This window comes from Saccopteryx bilineata, chromosome 2 (assembly GCF_036850765.1).
Source record: "Saccopteryx bilineata isolate mSacBil1 chromosome 2, mSacBil1_pri_phased_curated, whole genome shotgun sequence".
In the NCBI taxonomy this organism is placed as follows: domain Eukaryota; kingdom Metazoa; phylum Chordata; class Mammalia; order Chiroptera; family Emballonuridae; genus Saccopteryx; species Saccopteryx bilineata.
The window spans coordinates 381,178,023-381,195,485 of record NC_089491.1 but is presented as its reverse complement, the minus strand read 5'-3'; positions in this window follow the sequence as shown (position 1 = coordinate 381,195,485).

The following is a 17,463-nucleotide window of genomic DNA, read 5'->3' as shown; positions in this document are numbered from 1 at the left end:
ATTTCAAAAAGTATCATGTAGGGAAAGCTCACCTAGAAGGAACACTTATGAGGAAGAGGGGTTGGGGAGTAGTAAGGGTAACGGGGTGGGAGGGTTTGGTAACAGGGAGATTTGACTTTGGGTGGTGAGCACACAATGCAATATACAGATCATGTATCATAGAGCTGCACACTTGAAACCTATGTAATTTTATTAGCTAATGTCACCATTATTAATAAATAGCCTGACCAGGCGGTGGCACAGTGGATAGAGCGTTGCACTGGGATGCCGAGGACTCAGGTTCGAGATCCTGAGGGCGAAAACTTGAGCGCAGGCTCATCTGGTTTGAGCAAAAAGCTCACCAGCTTGGACCCAAGGTCGCTGGCTCAAGCAAGGAGGGGTTACTCGGTCTGCTGAAAGCCAGCAGTCAAGGCACATATGGGAAAGCAATCAATGAACAACTAAAGTGTCGCAATGCGCAACGAAAAACTAATGATTGATGCTTCTCATCTCTCCGTTCCTGTCTGTCTGTCCCTGTCTATCCCTCTCTCTGCATCTGTAAAAAAATAAAATAAAATAAAAATAAATAAATCTGAATATATAAAAATAATAAATAACTAATAAGATGGGAATAGTGTTTCTGGATAAAAATAATAAAGAAAGAAAGAATCAAACCATGACCAAGATGGGAATACTTTTCTGCCATAATTGTATGCTTAGGAAGATTTTCAATGAGATAATATTTATAAACCATCTGGACCATGAAATATGGATTCAAGTTTCTCAAAAATTCTTTGTAAAGGCCTTTGAAAACATGATCAATGTATAAACAGTAAAGTTTCAAATTAGTTATGCTCTTTGCCTCTCTAGACACCCTGAAACGTCACTGCAAGCAATAAGCCGTTTCTAAAAATCCAACAGTTCAATGTTCACGCGATGCATACATTCTAAGTAGATGGGCTGTTGGGAACCAATATTAACGTGGTTTTTCTGAATGTCTCAGTGAAGAGGTCTTAAGTGCTTCTCAGCTGAGCAGCACAGCAGGAAATAAAACGGCTCGTTATCACCACCTTCTCTCTCAAACATCAATACACAATATGATCCAAAAAGAAAACAACTTGAAACAAGGCTGGGAAAATACATGTAGGAAGGAAAAAAAAGAAGAAGAAGAAAAACGAGCAGTCAATACACAAGAAAGAAATAACACTTTTACCAAAGTTAAAAGATCATTTATAAAATATAATGGAACAACAGTTCGAAAGATGTGCCACAAATACCAAACACAAAACACGAAATGCAGTCTCTGGAAAGGAAATTGACAGGTGCTACTGTTTGAAGTAGCAAAGGAAAAAAAAAAAAAAACCTCATGAAAGAAAAATAATTATTTTGTGGTATTTCCTAAATGGATGTTGACATTGTGGATTTGATGTGCACCCTTGGATACATTCTCACTTGTGAAAAATGTAATGTGATGTATTAATTATACTGGACACAAATGAATTGTCACCCCCAAGTGATAAGTCTGCAGAAGCAACTATTCTCTTATTTATTTGATTTCATTCTTATAATTGAGTTATTATGGAGCTTTAATGAATCTATTTTAATTTCATTTTAATGTAACTATTTTAATTATTCATGAGCACATAGACATCTTTTGCATGAGTGAAGCTACAATTAGATGGATAGTTTTAGTTAAACTTACCTTTTAGTAGAGTTACATAACAATAGTGCCCAATTATAAATATGAGTGGTTAGATGAATGAGGTTTTCTTATTGAGGTTTTGTGTTTTTTTTATTAGTGGGGTTTCTGTGGGGAAACTAAGACCGAGAGAAAGTAAACTTGGGCTGAGACTGAGTTCAAAAAACCAGGTGTTTAAATTTGGATAATTTGTTAAGCATAATTGTCCCATCCTTAAAATAAGTGATATTTAAGAAAGCTTCTAAATTTATAAATTACTAGATTAATATTGTGAGTTTTTTTAAACAGGGAAATATAATCTCAATATCCATCTTGTATCATGTTTTGGAAAGAGTTAAGCTAGACTAAAAGTTTGACCTGTAAAATTTTAATCTCCAAATTAACATGCTGACTAGATACACACATACAAGAAATATATAAACATATATATGTGGATTAATATGTGAAGTTTGAAAACAAATACAAAAGGTTTATTTGAAAAATGAAGTAGGAAGTTAATAAGATAAACAAGAATAGACTATTTAAGACTAAGTTATGCTTCAAACTAGAAAACTATATACCCCTTTTTACTTCTCATTGGATTTTCATAATGATATGACATTGTATATATATATATACATTGTATATATATATATACACACATACATACATACACTATGGTTATATTATATATTCAGATGTCTCAGCATAGATTATTCTTCAAATGTGTTTTTCTATTGTAAAACCATGTGTCAGGTAGAATTTCCATATACTTGGCTTAGGCAATCCGGTCATAATATATGTTTCTACCACATGTAAATCCACCTTGTACTAATTTAAGACAGCTAATTACTATAAATGAGGAGCATACCAATTATATTCTCAATATATTGAGAAGGGCATTCCAGGTAATTTGCTTCCTGTGTATTTTACTCTGCAAATTGTGATAAATGCCAACATTTTCAATGTTCCTGAAAGTTAAATGTGTAGTATATTTGAGGCTCTCTAAGATAAGCAGACTCCATCCCTACCAAATAAATTAATAATGCCGTTAAAACGTCTCAATCTTTCTCTGTGTTTGTGTTAAATAAACTTATCCTTAATTCAAGCAAATTTTAGTAGAAATGGCTTAAAAAGAAAAAAAAAGGATTGGCTTTAGGTACTTTTCAAAATCCGTAACTCTGTTAATAAGTTAAAGACAATAAAAGCTAGTCACGATTTCAGAAGATCAGTTTTAAAAGTATCTCTAACAGTTTGTCCTTATGTTACTAAGCTCATTCACCAAAGACTTCATCTAAGATATTGCTGTTTCATTATTTTTAAAAATCATGGATGTGCACAAAAATATTTAAAAGCATCCCCTTTATTGCTTTGAGATTTGTTGTCACATTAAAGAGCATCGTATCAAGCAGCCATAAAGCAAATACAAAAGACGCAAGAATCATTTCTCTACAGCCCTTCAAAGCAGGTTGGAAAGTCATGGGTTCATCATACAAATAATGGCTTCTGAGACTTGATCCTTAGAGTTTCATAAAAATAAATTGCTTTTCAATAGTTAGTGTTGGAGCATTCATTAAGAGAAAGAATTATAGACACAACATTTGCGTTAAGTATTACACACAAATTTTTTTTTAAGGTGCCTGGAATAAATGACAAATGTTTCACTACCTGACTTGATTTAGAAGAATCTTTAAAAGAGTCTTGAGAAAATAGTCATTATGTTTATGATTCTTAGGTGGTGTTTCTGAAGCATAAAAATGGTCAGTGTTGTATTTTTACCTTTCCTGAGTATACTGACAATATCTGTACAATTTCAAGCTACTTGACTTCAAGGGAAAATGCTCTAAAACATGATGATTAGATCAAATGTGAAAGCAATATTTTTAAAGGACACAGATGCTAAAATGACCCATGTCTAATATTTAAACATAAGACAAAGGTGTTGATAAAAGACAGTTTACTATGTTCTTTACAAGATGGTTTTGTTTTTAGAATAAGTAGTGACTAGCATGGTATATGTAATAATTGTATTTTAATATGGTTGTTGAGCTCCAAATAGTTTAAGACACTTTATTCTCATCCGTAAGCTGTGATGGTGATGATGGTAGGAGGTGCTATTGAAAATTGTCAATCAGTTACCAGCTAAACAGAAAGAGACCTTCCCATTTCCCAGTCACAGACTACAAAGGTTATCATGAATCAAAGCACTCCGGAGTAATGCAAAAATCCCCACCATGGCCTATCAGTAACTTGACTGACCTCTGGAGGGTATTATAAGAAAATTTTTTCGTCACACTTTGAAGGATATCAGAGTGCTGTGTATTCTGAACTTGGACATTAAAAAGAGGGAAAAGCATTGACATCACCTGCTTTGATCTGACAATTCTTCAAAAACTAGGAAATAAGTTTTTGACTTTTTCACAGAGATCCATCCAGACACTCAAAAAATATTGGTTTTCACCTGATGCTGCCGATAGCCTTCAATGAATTAAGTATTGAACCTGAATCTTCGGTGTTTAGTCCCTCGTTGGAACTGAAAGATCTGTAATCACTCTCCCCTAGCATGGCCGTCTTCCTCATCTTGAATCGCTTTGCTTTCCTTGTAATAGAGGTGTGATTGGGAATAAAAAGCAAAAGGGGAAGTGAAATGGAAGAAAATAGAGCACAATAAACTTTTATCTATCTTGTTGCCTTTTTAGAGACATCATGGATCAATACACTGGGACCCACATAAGTTGCAAATTTCACTCCAAGTACTGAATAAATGTTATCTCATTATTCTGTCCCTCACACGTGAAGGTATTTGGTATACAAGATGGCATGTGAAAATAAATTGAGTTTAATTCATCATTCTAGCTATGCGGCTGATTGTCCTGGTAAGAAAATTGATGTTTTACACCATGATTAAAATGTTTTCCATCTTAGCCTATGATCATGTCATTTCCCTTTAGAAAGTAGAATAGAGTCTTTGTGTATAGTATCAAATCCTTTACATCTTCTAGCTGTCCTCTGAAGCATTTATGTTCATTAAATTAGATTAATTAGAGGGCGAGTAATGGTAAGATCTAGCTCTATAGACTCTGTTTCCTGCAGTCCAGTGTGCTGAGTTCGCATTCCAAGTTTAAAACAATGTGATTCAACTTCCTTCGTTTGATAATGTTGTACATCTCCTGACTTGGGTTGCAAAACGTGTAAGTGTTTTAACCTCAGGGAGAGGAGTATAAATGAGGACCTAATGTTGGGGCTGAAAACTGGAGGGATGAAATGGTTAGAGTGAATGGTAATCACACCTTAGAAGTCATTACCATTAGAGGAAGGGAAACTTACCAACAGTCTCAATGCAAACAGAAATCTCTATATTTTAACTTCTGATGAGGAAACCACAGTAATTATTATAATGACATAGAGGCAGAGCACTTACCAAGAAAAGTCACTTTTTTTTTTTTCGGCAAAATTCTGAGCTTTGTTTTATATGAGATGGCTTAATAGCTTCACAGTTTCTATGTACAGAATGTCTACATTTCAGTAGATAGTTCAAGACCACACATATACAACAATAAACACAAAAATGATTGACAGCAATAATTATAACATATTAAGCACACCCTAAGTGCATCAAGCCAAAAACAGTTTGCTAATGTCAGCATTAGGACAGGTGATCATGTGTTTGGAGTTTACTGATAGGGGCATCCAGGAATATCAATGTCTGTGAGGTGGGAAGTAATGCTATCCCCTCTCTGCCCAGGATTGTCTCTTTAGGAGGGAGTAGGATTCCAAATAACAACTAGAAACAATAAACATAAAATCAGGCAAATATTTATCTTTTTACCAGGATTGCAACTAAATAGGGAGATATTTATTACAGCATTCCAAGATATTTCATAAACTAAAACAGAACAGAGAACCAAATATTGGTGGGAATGTGTGTGTGTGTGTGGGGGGGTGGATAAGATGGGGAATACACAATAAAGACCCTACTCTAGAATATCACTTGTGAACTTGAAAAAGTAAGACTATGTGAGCATTTACAGCTCATGCAGCTAGATCTTTTGTTTCCCGTGTCCTAGCCTGACTGCAATGCATTCAACTACCTGAATAAGACGGTCAGAGTGCACTTTCTGCAGTATGCACCGCTCCGCATGTATAAGAAACTTATCAACAGGCAGATACTGTTCCAAAGTATTCAGTTCATTAGAAGATGATTTGACTGGGTAGGGGGCACACAACGCATTATACAAGTCAGAAATGTACACTTGACATTATACATCTTATTAACCAATGGCACCCAATAAATTTAATTAAATTAAAACATAAAGAAAGAAAGAAATCATTCTATTAGGAATACAACTACTTACCAGAAATTCCTCACTCAAGAGTCCGTGATTCCCCGTATATTCTATGAGGATTGTACACTGGTGGCCGACTGGCCGAGTCCAATCTGCGGAACTGCTTTATTCACACTTCGCAATGCTATTTTACAATAATTCCCATTTTTCAAAGCAGACTGTTTACATGTAAATATATGGATGTCAGGCCCTTTCTGAGAAATTGATTATGGAGTACTCACATCTCTACATGAGAAGAATCAACATCATTAAAGTTTACGCTCTCTGGATGATCATAAGTCTCATCAATCTTACACCTAATCTGTGTTTACACATTTGTGTTAATTTACCTACCAGCCACTGAAACCTTTAGAGTTTTAACCCCAATCTTACCGATTGCTTCCCTCCAGTTCTTTTAAAAATGTTGCCATGGCTTATAAGTGGAAATACCATCTGCTCTTCTATTTAGTTGTTCAAATTATGACGTATGGCTTTTAGGGAAAGACCCTCCCTCTGGAAGTTCCCTGACTACATCTGCACAGTCAAAATGGTAGAGCTTTGTGTCCGTTAATGGCTTGAGCTTTAGTTCCAGCTCCACAACTCACATCCCTTGGGACCTTGGCAAGTTTGCTAACTGCACTCAGCCTCAGCGGCTTCATCTGTAAAATGGGGGAAATTAGTATGATAGTATGATATTGGGCATTACGAATACACGAGTGTGTATGTATACACATGTATTTATGTATGTATATGCAATTAAATAGAGTATTTATTTATTTATTTAATTCCGTGAGAGGAGGGGAGGCAAAGAGACAGATTCCCACATGCATCCCAACTGGGATCCACCTGACAAACCCACTAGAAGGTCATGCTCAGTTCATCTGGAGCTTTGCTTTGTTGCTCAGCAACCGAGCTCTTCTTAGTACCTGATGTGGAGGCCACAGAGACATCCTCAGTGCCTAGGGCCAATTCTTTTCAATTGAGTCATGGCTGTAGGAGGGGAAGAGAGAGAGAAGCAAGAGGGAGAGGGTTGGAGAAGCAAATGATTGCTTCTCCTGTGTGCCTTGATTGGAATTAAACCCAGGACATCCACATGCCAGGACAATGTGCTACACTGAGCCAACTAGCTAGAGCCTAAATAGCGTATTTATAATATGTTATAATAATGGGATAGTACAGATTATATATTATTATATGGTATTGCATATAATTACCATTATGACGACAGTAATAAGAATAATATCTAACACGTATGGAACAATTTCTGTCTGCCCAGCACTACTCTAAGTGCTCTGTATCTGCATTTTGTCTGTTCATGATAGCAACCCTGTCAGTTTGGTATTGTCATCACCATTGCCTGCATTTGCAGATAAAGATTTAAAGCCACTGCTCTGACTTCAGAAGCTATATTAATGCTTGCAGTGAATTTAACAAGGCTCCTGACACAATGGTAAACACTGATTTTTTGAGAAATAAAGCATCAGTTGTTGGATTTTTTTTACAATCAATTAATTATGTTAAGCATCTAAATAATGCCAAATTACCCAGACAAGTCACTGGAAGAAATTTTTCATAGCATCTGGCCCCTTTCACACTGCTAGCAGAAGTGAAGCTCGCCATATTAGACCTACATCAGTGTCAAGGTTAGAAAACCCAGTTAATGAGGAGAGTTATTAAACTGCTTAGTCAACTAACTGCTATTGAGTGTTTGTTAGCTACTGTGATATTGATTTCCATATTAATCTGAAATCGAAGCTATGTCTATATGACAAATCTAAAGCCAATTATTAAGTTTTTTTTTCAACAATAGGAATGGGCCTAGGATCAATAAAGCAGTGATCTGCAAGATCTTCACTTTTAGGACTGAAAATAATCTGGGGATTCCAGCCTTTATCACCCCAAAGGGCAGGTGGTCAGTCCACCTTGAACACAATGGACACAATTAGTGTCTGGCTCACATAGAATGGTACTTATGGAGTCATGCAGGAAGTGCTTGGATACCCTATGGAGGTGATTTCTTAGCAATGAAATCACAGACAAATTCTTGACTACTCAGATGAAAGCCGGAATTTCCACTAATTAATAGATTTTTCTATATGAAAATGTCTGCTCTAAGAGCCCTTCATCTTCTGAAAATGCTGGTTTGAGCACTGGTTAAACGGAGGTCCTAGAAAACCTTTGACAAAAGCATTTGGCTGAGTATCTCCACAGTAATATGAAAACTCTATACTGTAACTTCTTATTAAGCTAATTACAGTAATAGTGATAATGCTAGAGGCAGAGAACTTATCTGGGAAAAGAGTCAAAGACACTTATTTTTTTCCAGCAAAGTCCTATGTTCTTCCCACTACTTTACTCTGTTTGATATTATTTTATGACCGCAAGCCATAAAAATAAACAAGCGAGTAGACAAGGCAAGATCATGTGTTCACACACATACACACACACACACACACACACACAGTCATAAGAATAATTATAAAATTTTGAGCACATATTAAGGTATTGTAGATAAGTGTAATTTATACATTTAAATGGGATATTCATTTAGACCATCCCATGGAGTAGGCATTATGTATTAACACCGCCATTTTATTGATATAGAAACTGAGATCTTAAAAGGTTATATTAACACCACCCCCTTAGCCCGGGCAGCTGTCACATGGCACAACCAAAATCCAAATCATTGCAGACTGACTCGAGATCAAAGCTTCTCAGTCACTGCCCACACGTTATAAATGCTTTCATCATATTATTTTATCTGAAGTGTCACAAAAACCATATTTTGGTGGTGGTTGAGAAATCCAGAGTAGTTAAGCAACTTGTCCATTAGAAGCAGACATCCAAAGCTCTGACGCCTATTTCAAACCCAATTCTCTTTTCTTAATACCACATTTCATAGTAACTATAGAAAAACCCAGAACTGACTCATGACGCCATTCAACGTCCACCGTACGCTACATGTTTGCCAAGTCTCAAGTGAATGAACTGTTGAGAGCAGGAAACATGCATTCTACATGGGAAGCTCAAGGCAAAGGCTGACCCGCTGGCCGACCCTCAAGCCATTGGAAGGGCCTGTGCATTCTGACCAGAGGGTGTTTGGCCTGCCCGACTGTAACCCTAGAATGCATGAAATCTGTGCTTCAGGAAAAAAACAACAACACCACATGTTCCAAGGCCAATGAAAATCGAAAGCTGGTCCTTTATACATTTTCTTGAGAAATGTTTTGCAGAATTTGACAAGGTGTTGGGCCTTTTAAATGACTCTTAATGTTTAACATCTAAGTGTGCTTGAAAACTGTTTCTTGTGTTTTGAGTCCCAGTTCAGAAATAAAGTCGAAATAAAACCAACGTTCTGGTTGAACCACCACTAAATGGGATACTTAGAGCCCAAAATTCAGGACGTTTTTAAACAAGGTGGATGCTTTCTAGGCATCCTTCATTATTTTTATGTGGTGCTCAATTTCTAATGTGCCAGGTACCTACGAATACTTTTACTCAAAGGGGAGACTAGGCAGACTTCTCTCATGATGCAGTTGTGGACGCTATTCGTCTTTCTGAAACACAGTTCCTACATCTGTCCTGACTGAATGACATCACCATTAAATAAGATCATTCTTTAAAATGACAAGAGCTCTTTCAAAATACAATTTACCTATAGCTTTACTACTATAACCCTAACAACACTGCTATAACTGTAAAATCACAGGTGAAACAACAGGTCAGATCAGATTCCTTTTTACTTATTTTTTTTTTAGTCTTGTCAAAATTTAAATCATGGTGTGTAACTTGATTCTGTGATTCTGGGAAACATGACGATCTGATGCTATTCATTTGCTTTTAAATAAAAGCACACTGATGAATATGTATTGGGAATTAGTTATTTTCCAACTTTATGCAGCTCTTGTGGAATCTATAATAAATGCTAACAATTAAACCAGAAATATGGACAAGAAGAGTTTAAAGAGATATAGCGAATTCTAGGGAAAATGGCAGAAAGGACCAGAGAGCCCAGCAGAGAAGTAGATTGTCTGATACAGTGATTAATAGATGAAGGCAAAAGAGTTCAAATATGCTGCCGAGGCACCTACTATCTGAGCTGAACAACACACCCTAAGTGGGTGCTTCCTCTGACCCAGGCCTAGGGCTGGGAACTAGAATTATAAAAGTGAGTACCATGCCCACTGCCTGGGGTAAGCTTTTATTTGGGGTCTTTTGAATTGCATTTGTTCCTACTCATAAAGATATGCAAAAATTCACCTTCAGTCACCGTTTTTATCATTTGATGGAAAAGAAAGCTTGGCTCCCGATTCCGCTCTGCCCGACATCCCACTGGAGCTCCTTCGAGCTTTCTGAATTACCTTGCGCTGAGCAAGGCTCTTCTGCCAAAGACTGAATGACTCAATATTTGAAACCAGGCACATCAGCAATTCCAGATTGAACCTTGAAATCACTTTGATTCAAATAAAGTGAGTCACCTGGACCTGGCAGGAAATTACTTATTTTAAAAAATAATAAACTTGAATATAGAAAAAAATAAGGAAGGGGCTCTTTGTAGCTTCAGTAGCAAAATTTTCATTGTAGATGTTGCTGACATATTCCAGGATGACCACATCAATACATTCAAGAACAAGTTACATTAGTAGAAGCCTTGGAAAAATATAAATGTGTATGTATATACACACACACACACACACACACACACACTTAATATATTTGTATTTTTCCAAGACTTTTACTAACATCATTATTCTTAAAATAATTAAATTCTTAAATTTATATAGGACATGCATATTCGGATATACATGTGTATACACTTATTCATTCATACTTTATTGTAATATGTATGTTGCATAATATAACTAGATTAATTTTGTCTTATAGGTATTCTAATGAATAAGTAATGTATGGGGAAAACTGGGATTCTTTAACTCATTAATTATTTAATCAATTGTCTATTCATCTAGCCACCATTGATCCATCCCATCTAGTTAAATATTCTTTTACTGAACGCTCTCATCACATCAGTGACCTGGGAGTGTTGAGGACAATAACACAGATTAAAATTATGCTCTTTTCGTAGAACACACAAACTAGTAGCAGAAAGTAATACGTAAATAACAATTTGCACTACAGATTTAGTGCATGACAGGATAGGTATGCATTCATATATTTATTAAGATTTTATTTACTGATTTTTAGAAATAGGAGAGAGAGAGAAAGAGCAGGGAGAAGCTGGAAGCATCAACTCGTAGTAGTTGCTTACTGTATATGCCTTGTTTGGGCAAGCCCAGGGTTTTGAACCAGCGACCTCAGCATTCCAGGTCAACGCTTTAACCCCTGTGCCACCACAGGTCAAGTAGGTCTGTATTCTTTATGTTTTACGGCATATCAAGCAAGAAAATGAAACTGCTCATTGTCTTGTGGCATGGGAGATTATCCAAGACCTCTGCTGTATCAGCAATGTCTGCATACAAACTCCCACACATCTACTCTCTCAGACACACTAGCTTCTGCACCTCTTTAAATTCCAAGCTACTTTATAAGAAGAGAGAAAAGAATTATTACTTCCCACTCTCCTGAATTTCATCATATAATATAATTTCAAATTTAATATATACTTGAAGAGGAATACATAGGCTTGGTCAAGATTGTCCATTGCTTCCCATGAAGCTACAAGAACTATTTGAATATAGTTATGATATATCATTATGACTGTTTATATGCAGTTACATTTTTCCTGAAACTAATTTTCTGAGTTTCTTCCTGTCCCTTTTTAAAATTGTAAATAAACAATTAATAGACTGTGACTCTCAACGTGTAAAATTCAGTAGTCTGTGGAATTTAATTTTAAAATAAATACAGCCACGGAGGGTGCTCTAAGAGTACCGAGTCATTTATGAACTAGAATCCCTGCAAACAAAGTCAGTCATAGCTTATGGACACTTTTCGCTCCTTATAGAAAATAGTTCTGTCTGAGGGCTTTTAAAAGCACCATTTTTGTGGTTATTTTTATATTTGCATGCAGGAAATTGGATTTATAAAAAGTTCCATTTTCTAATGTAGACGTTTAACACAAGTAAAGAGCCATGTAACAGCCATCACAATTAGAATACAGTTTGTTCACCTCCTGAAACTCCTTTATGTTGCCTTTTGTGGTTGAACCTTTTTTACTCATCGCTGGCAACCATCGATCTGCTCTCAATCACTCCAACATTGTCTTTTCTGGAATGGCATGTAAATAAAATTATATAGTTCACAATTTTCTGAATTCTGTCCTAAGTGCAATGCCTTTGAGATCCAACAGTAGTGTTGTTTGTATTAATCATAGTTTATTTGCCCTGGCTGGTTTGCTCAGTGGATAGAGCATTGGACCGGTGTGCAGATGTCTGGGTTTGTCTGTGCTCAGTGAACATATGAGAAGCAACCATCTGATTCTTCCTCCTCTCTCTTCCCTTTCTCTCTCTCTTCCTCTCTTGCAGTCAGTAGCTCCATTGGTTCGAGGGTCAGCCCAGGCACTGAGTATAGCTTGGATTGTCCCAGCATTGGCCTCAGACACTGAGAATAGCTTGGTTGATTTAAGCATCGACCCTAGACAGGGGTTGTCGGATGGATCATGGTTGGGCTGCATGCAGAAGTCTGATTCTCTATCTCTCCTTTCATTTAAATAAAAGGAAAAAAAGGTAATAATTTACTCATTTTTATTGCTATTACTACAGTTGATTTTCCTATAAGGTTATTAGGCTAGGTCTTGTTTGTGTTGTTTATGAGTAACTCTATTATAAATATTCATGCCCAGGTTTTTTGTTTTGTTTTGGTGTGTGTGTATGTGTATGGTGTATATATGCGTGATGTGTTTGTATACAAAAGTTGTTATTTCTCTAAGATAAATGCCTAGGTGTAGGATTGCTCTTCATAAGAGACTACTGAACTCTTTTTCAGAGTGGCTGTACCATTTTTGCATTCCCACAAGCAATGTATAATTCTTTTTTTTGTGTGTGTGTGTATTTTCTGAAGCTGGAAACAAGGAGGCAGTCAGACAGACTCCCGCATGCGCCCGACCGGGATCCACCCGGCATGCCCACCAGGGGGCGATGCTCTGCCCATCTGGGGCATTGCACTTTTGCGACCAGAGCCACTCTAGCGCCTGAGGCAGAGGCCAAGGAGCCATCCCCAGCGCCCGGGCCATCTTTACTCCAATGGAGCCTTGGCTGTGGGAGGGGAAGAGAGAGACAGAGAAGAAGGAGAGGGGGAGGGGTGGAGAAGCAGATGGGCGCCTCTCCTGTGTGCCCTGGCCGGGAATCGAACCTGGGACTTCCGCACACCAGGCTGACACTCCACCACTGAGCCAACCGGCCAGGGCCCAGCAATGTATAATTCTTGATGGTCCACATCATTGTCAACATTTAGTATTATCACTTATTTTTTTTTCCTTTCTAGTATGTGTATACTGGTATCTCATTTTAGTTTTCATCTGTATTAATAAGCTCAATTTTTTTATCAATATTAAAACCATTTCCTCTGTGAAATACATAGTCAAGAGAGTGAAGAGACAGCTATAGACTGGGAAAAAATTGTGAATTATGTAGCCAACAAAGGATTTAGAGGCATGATATTTAAAACACACTTACAATTCAATAGTAAAAAAAATAAACAACCAATTAAAATATTAGAATGCAGTATTATAGAAGGCAGTAAATATGTCTCTCTTAATCACAAGTGAGTCTGCAAAGTCCAGTACAGTATCTGGCCCATAGTAGGTCCCAAATAAATACATTTTAAGAGTAACTGACAAAGACATTCAGGAAGGTTCCTCTTTCTGCTATCAGGCCCTTTGCCCTACACATATCAATACTTTGTTCCAGAGGCATAATTCTTCAATGTACATGTATGCATGTGTGCACACATGTGTGTGTGTGTGTGTGTGTATAAATAACAGAATTGGTGAGCAGAGATTGAGGAATAACACATAACTGTTATCTTAAATACAAATTGTTTTGACTCAAAGCCTGCTCTCAAGCTTATATTGACTTAATAAACAATAATCGTGCAAATGGTGGGGGAGAGAAAAAATAATGTAGGGAAAGTGTTCTAAAGCCTTCAGGCAAGAATGTGTTTAATCATCTCAAAGGTCTATGGTAAATTTATATATAACAAACAGGCCAATAGAGAAGAGAAAGAAATTATTTAATATTCTAAACCTAAATCAAAGCCAAAGAAGGAGAGAAGTTAAAAACAACACAAATTGAAAGCTAATGAATGCTAAGATGGTAAATTTCATCACAAAATAAGACGTAATAGCACAACAGATAATCTAACTAACTACTCCAGTTAAAAGATAAAAGCAGGTACTAACTACAATACCACCCTGCTTACATGAGGAATATCTTAAATAAATAGATACAAAAAAGAGAGGAGCAAAAATATATTCCATAAACAATCGCCAACAAGAAAGTCTATGCAACTAATGGGTAAAATAGACGTCAAGACAAAAAATAACGACAGTAAGAAAAAGAAAAACAGTTCATAATATTACAATAAATGCTTGAATTCACCAAGTATATCTAATGATTCTAAATTTCAAATTGGAGCAGAGCCTCACCATTTATACATGCTCACATGAATATATGATAATCCGGGAAAATTTTTATATACCTTTCTCAGCACCTTATAAAACAAGCACATATAAAAATGTTATAGGTTTGTTTTTTTTTTATCATGCCAAAGCGGTTCTAATTGATATATAAACACAACAATTGACAACAGCAATTGAAATAGTCATTTCACGCACACAGACATTTCTAAATATTGTCTGCATGCTGGGTCATAAACCAAGGTTCAACAGATCCAAAGCCCTGACATCACAGAATGTAGATCTCTGGGCATAGTAGAATTAACTATAAACGGACAGCAGAAAGGCTGTAGAAAAGTCCCATTTGTTTGGAAATTAAGTACACATTGAAGGATTGCTTTGATTCTCCCTGGAGAGCTCATAGTCTCAGCTGGACGAATCATTGCTTTAACATATTTAAATAGGTTAAAAGATTAAACCCAGAGAATCCGTGCAGAGGAGATGGAGTATTGCATAATGGCTAATAGTATGTTAAAATTTAATTTTTTTAAAAAAGAACATTAACCACTAAACCAAAAACTTGATTAATGTAGGTAACCTGCTTTAGCATCAATATAGTTCACAGTAAAATAAAGATAATGAATTATGTATTCACAAAGTTATCACAAAAATTGAATTGGATAATGCTTATTAAATAGAAGAGTTTTTAGTTTTAAATATTTACCATTTCCTAGACTGAGCTTTTATTAATATTATCATTACTATTGTATTATCATTATTACCATTAATTTGTTTTCTGGGGGGAAAATAAGGTCACACTTCTGTTGAACGTTAAAAGCAAATGGCTAAAGCCTCCATCTTATCTGTCACTGAAGAATCTCTTCTTCATGGATACTACATTTGCCTTTCTTTCAATAATTCAAGAATTTCTTAAGGAGTTTTATTTTTTCCAATAGGTTAGTTTATTCGCTACTCTCTTGTCCTTAGACCTTTTTTTTTCATCAATTTGGTCCTTTATGATGCAAGAAAAGATAAACCCCCTACAGTTTTTTGATATTATGTTAAGGGTATTCTAAGTCAAAAATATTATATTTATTTATGTAAGGCTTTTTTACAAAAGTGCTGTCAATGCAAATTCCGTTGTTTGTTGACTCAATACTAAGGCCATTGTGATCACCCTTAAAAGGAGTTGACCTTGGGGTTCCATTTCTTTCAACCCACGTTACGTTGCCACCCTTCCCTGACACTAAGTTGTGCCTAGTGTTACTGTCTTTTAAACCAACAAAGCAATGGCTGATATCTTGGTTTTCTCACCCAAAATATTGTGAGGATGCTTATATTGTTTTCTGAACTTCTGATCAGTTAATTAAACAGTTGGCCATTCTTATGATAATATATCTTTATTATATGCAGCTTAAGTGTCTGTTTGTCGCTGATAGCTTATTAGTTGCTTGTGTAACTGTACTAGCCAATGGGGTGAAGTTGCCACGGCATTCAAATAGTCCCGCCTTCTGGCATGCCACCTCACAAATTGAGGTTAAAGATTGGAGCAATTATTATGCTGTTAAGAAATCTTAACACCAGAAGGGGTCTTTGCAATGGTACAAGACTAGAGGTTCTCCAATTGAAAAATAATGTCATAATAGCTAAGTCTTTGACTGGCTCCTCTAAAGGTGAAATACATGTCATTCCAAGAATTGATTTGGCTCCATCTCAAACAGGGTTGCCGTTTCAATTGAGACGTAGACAATTTCCTGTAAAACTTGCCTTTGCTATGACCATCAATAAGTCTCAGGGCCAAACACTTAAGCGTGTTGGCATTTTTTTACCTGAGCCTGCATTTGGACACGGTCAACTTTATGTTGCCTGTTCAAGAGTTCGTGAAAGAACGAACGTAAAATTAAAAATAATTGATGGTCCTCTGCAAGGCGAGCTTAAAAATGATGGAAAGATCTACACAAGAAATGTTGTGTACAAAGAGATCTTTGACATGTGAATTAACATTTTATTATTTAAATCACCTCTATTTACTGAGCTAGTGGTGGTTCTTCAGAAATGTACCACCAGTGGTTTCCTTCATTGCACTCTACTTTAAGCAATTAAGCAAGTAGAAGGGGGAAACCCCGTGCGGCACTAAGCAAAGGGGTGTCCTTGCCGCCTGCCCTGGGTAATTCAGTTTGAATTAGCAGACACCTTTGCACAAATCATTTTAATTACAATTTATAATATCTAGAACAGCGGTCATTTCATATGACTGCTGGGCTTTCTAGTATATATATTTATACATTCATGGTCAGGCCCCTGAATCAGAATCTTCTAGGTAGAATTCCATAATTATACTATAAGCTTATATTTTAGGTTAATTCAATCACTTCCTAGTAAGATCATCTGTTTTTTATTTAGTCCCTTCTCTACCCATTAACTAAGCTGCTATAAGAGTTATCCCTCTGGATATATAAGTGTATATCCCAGTCTCCTATTTAACAAACCTGTCTGCCTGCTGCTTCGACCAGGTAAAGTCCAGCTTTCTTAGTGTGACAACATCTGCGACAATACCCTAACTCCTATGACCTCCTGCCAGAAACTCTGCTTTCTATCTTCCAGAAACACCCATTAATTTTCAAATAAGTCAAACTTTTACATGTATCAATTTATTGGAACATCGTTTCTGCCCACTGAAAATGTCATTCCTTCTTCTATTTGCTCAAGTAACTGTGATTTATCTATCATGATCGACCTCAAATGTCATCTTTTCAGTGTAACTTTCTTTGTCACGCTCTTGATGTTCTCATTGAAACAGAAACACGAGTTACAACATTTTTTTATACTGAGCTGCCACCATCATGTGTAGATAATTCCAGGTCAACAATCAAAGCCATGTACCCTGTGTTGAACTCAATCTTATTAAA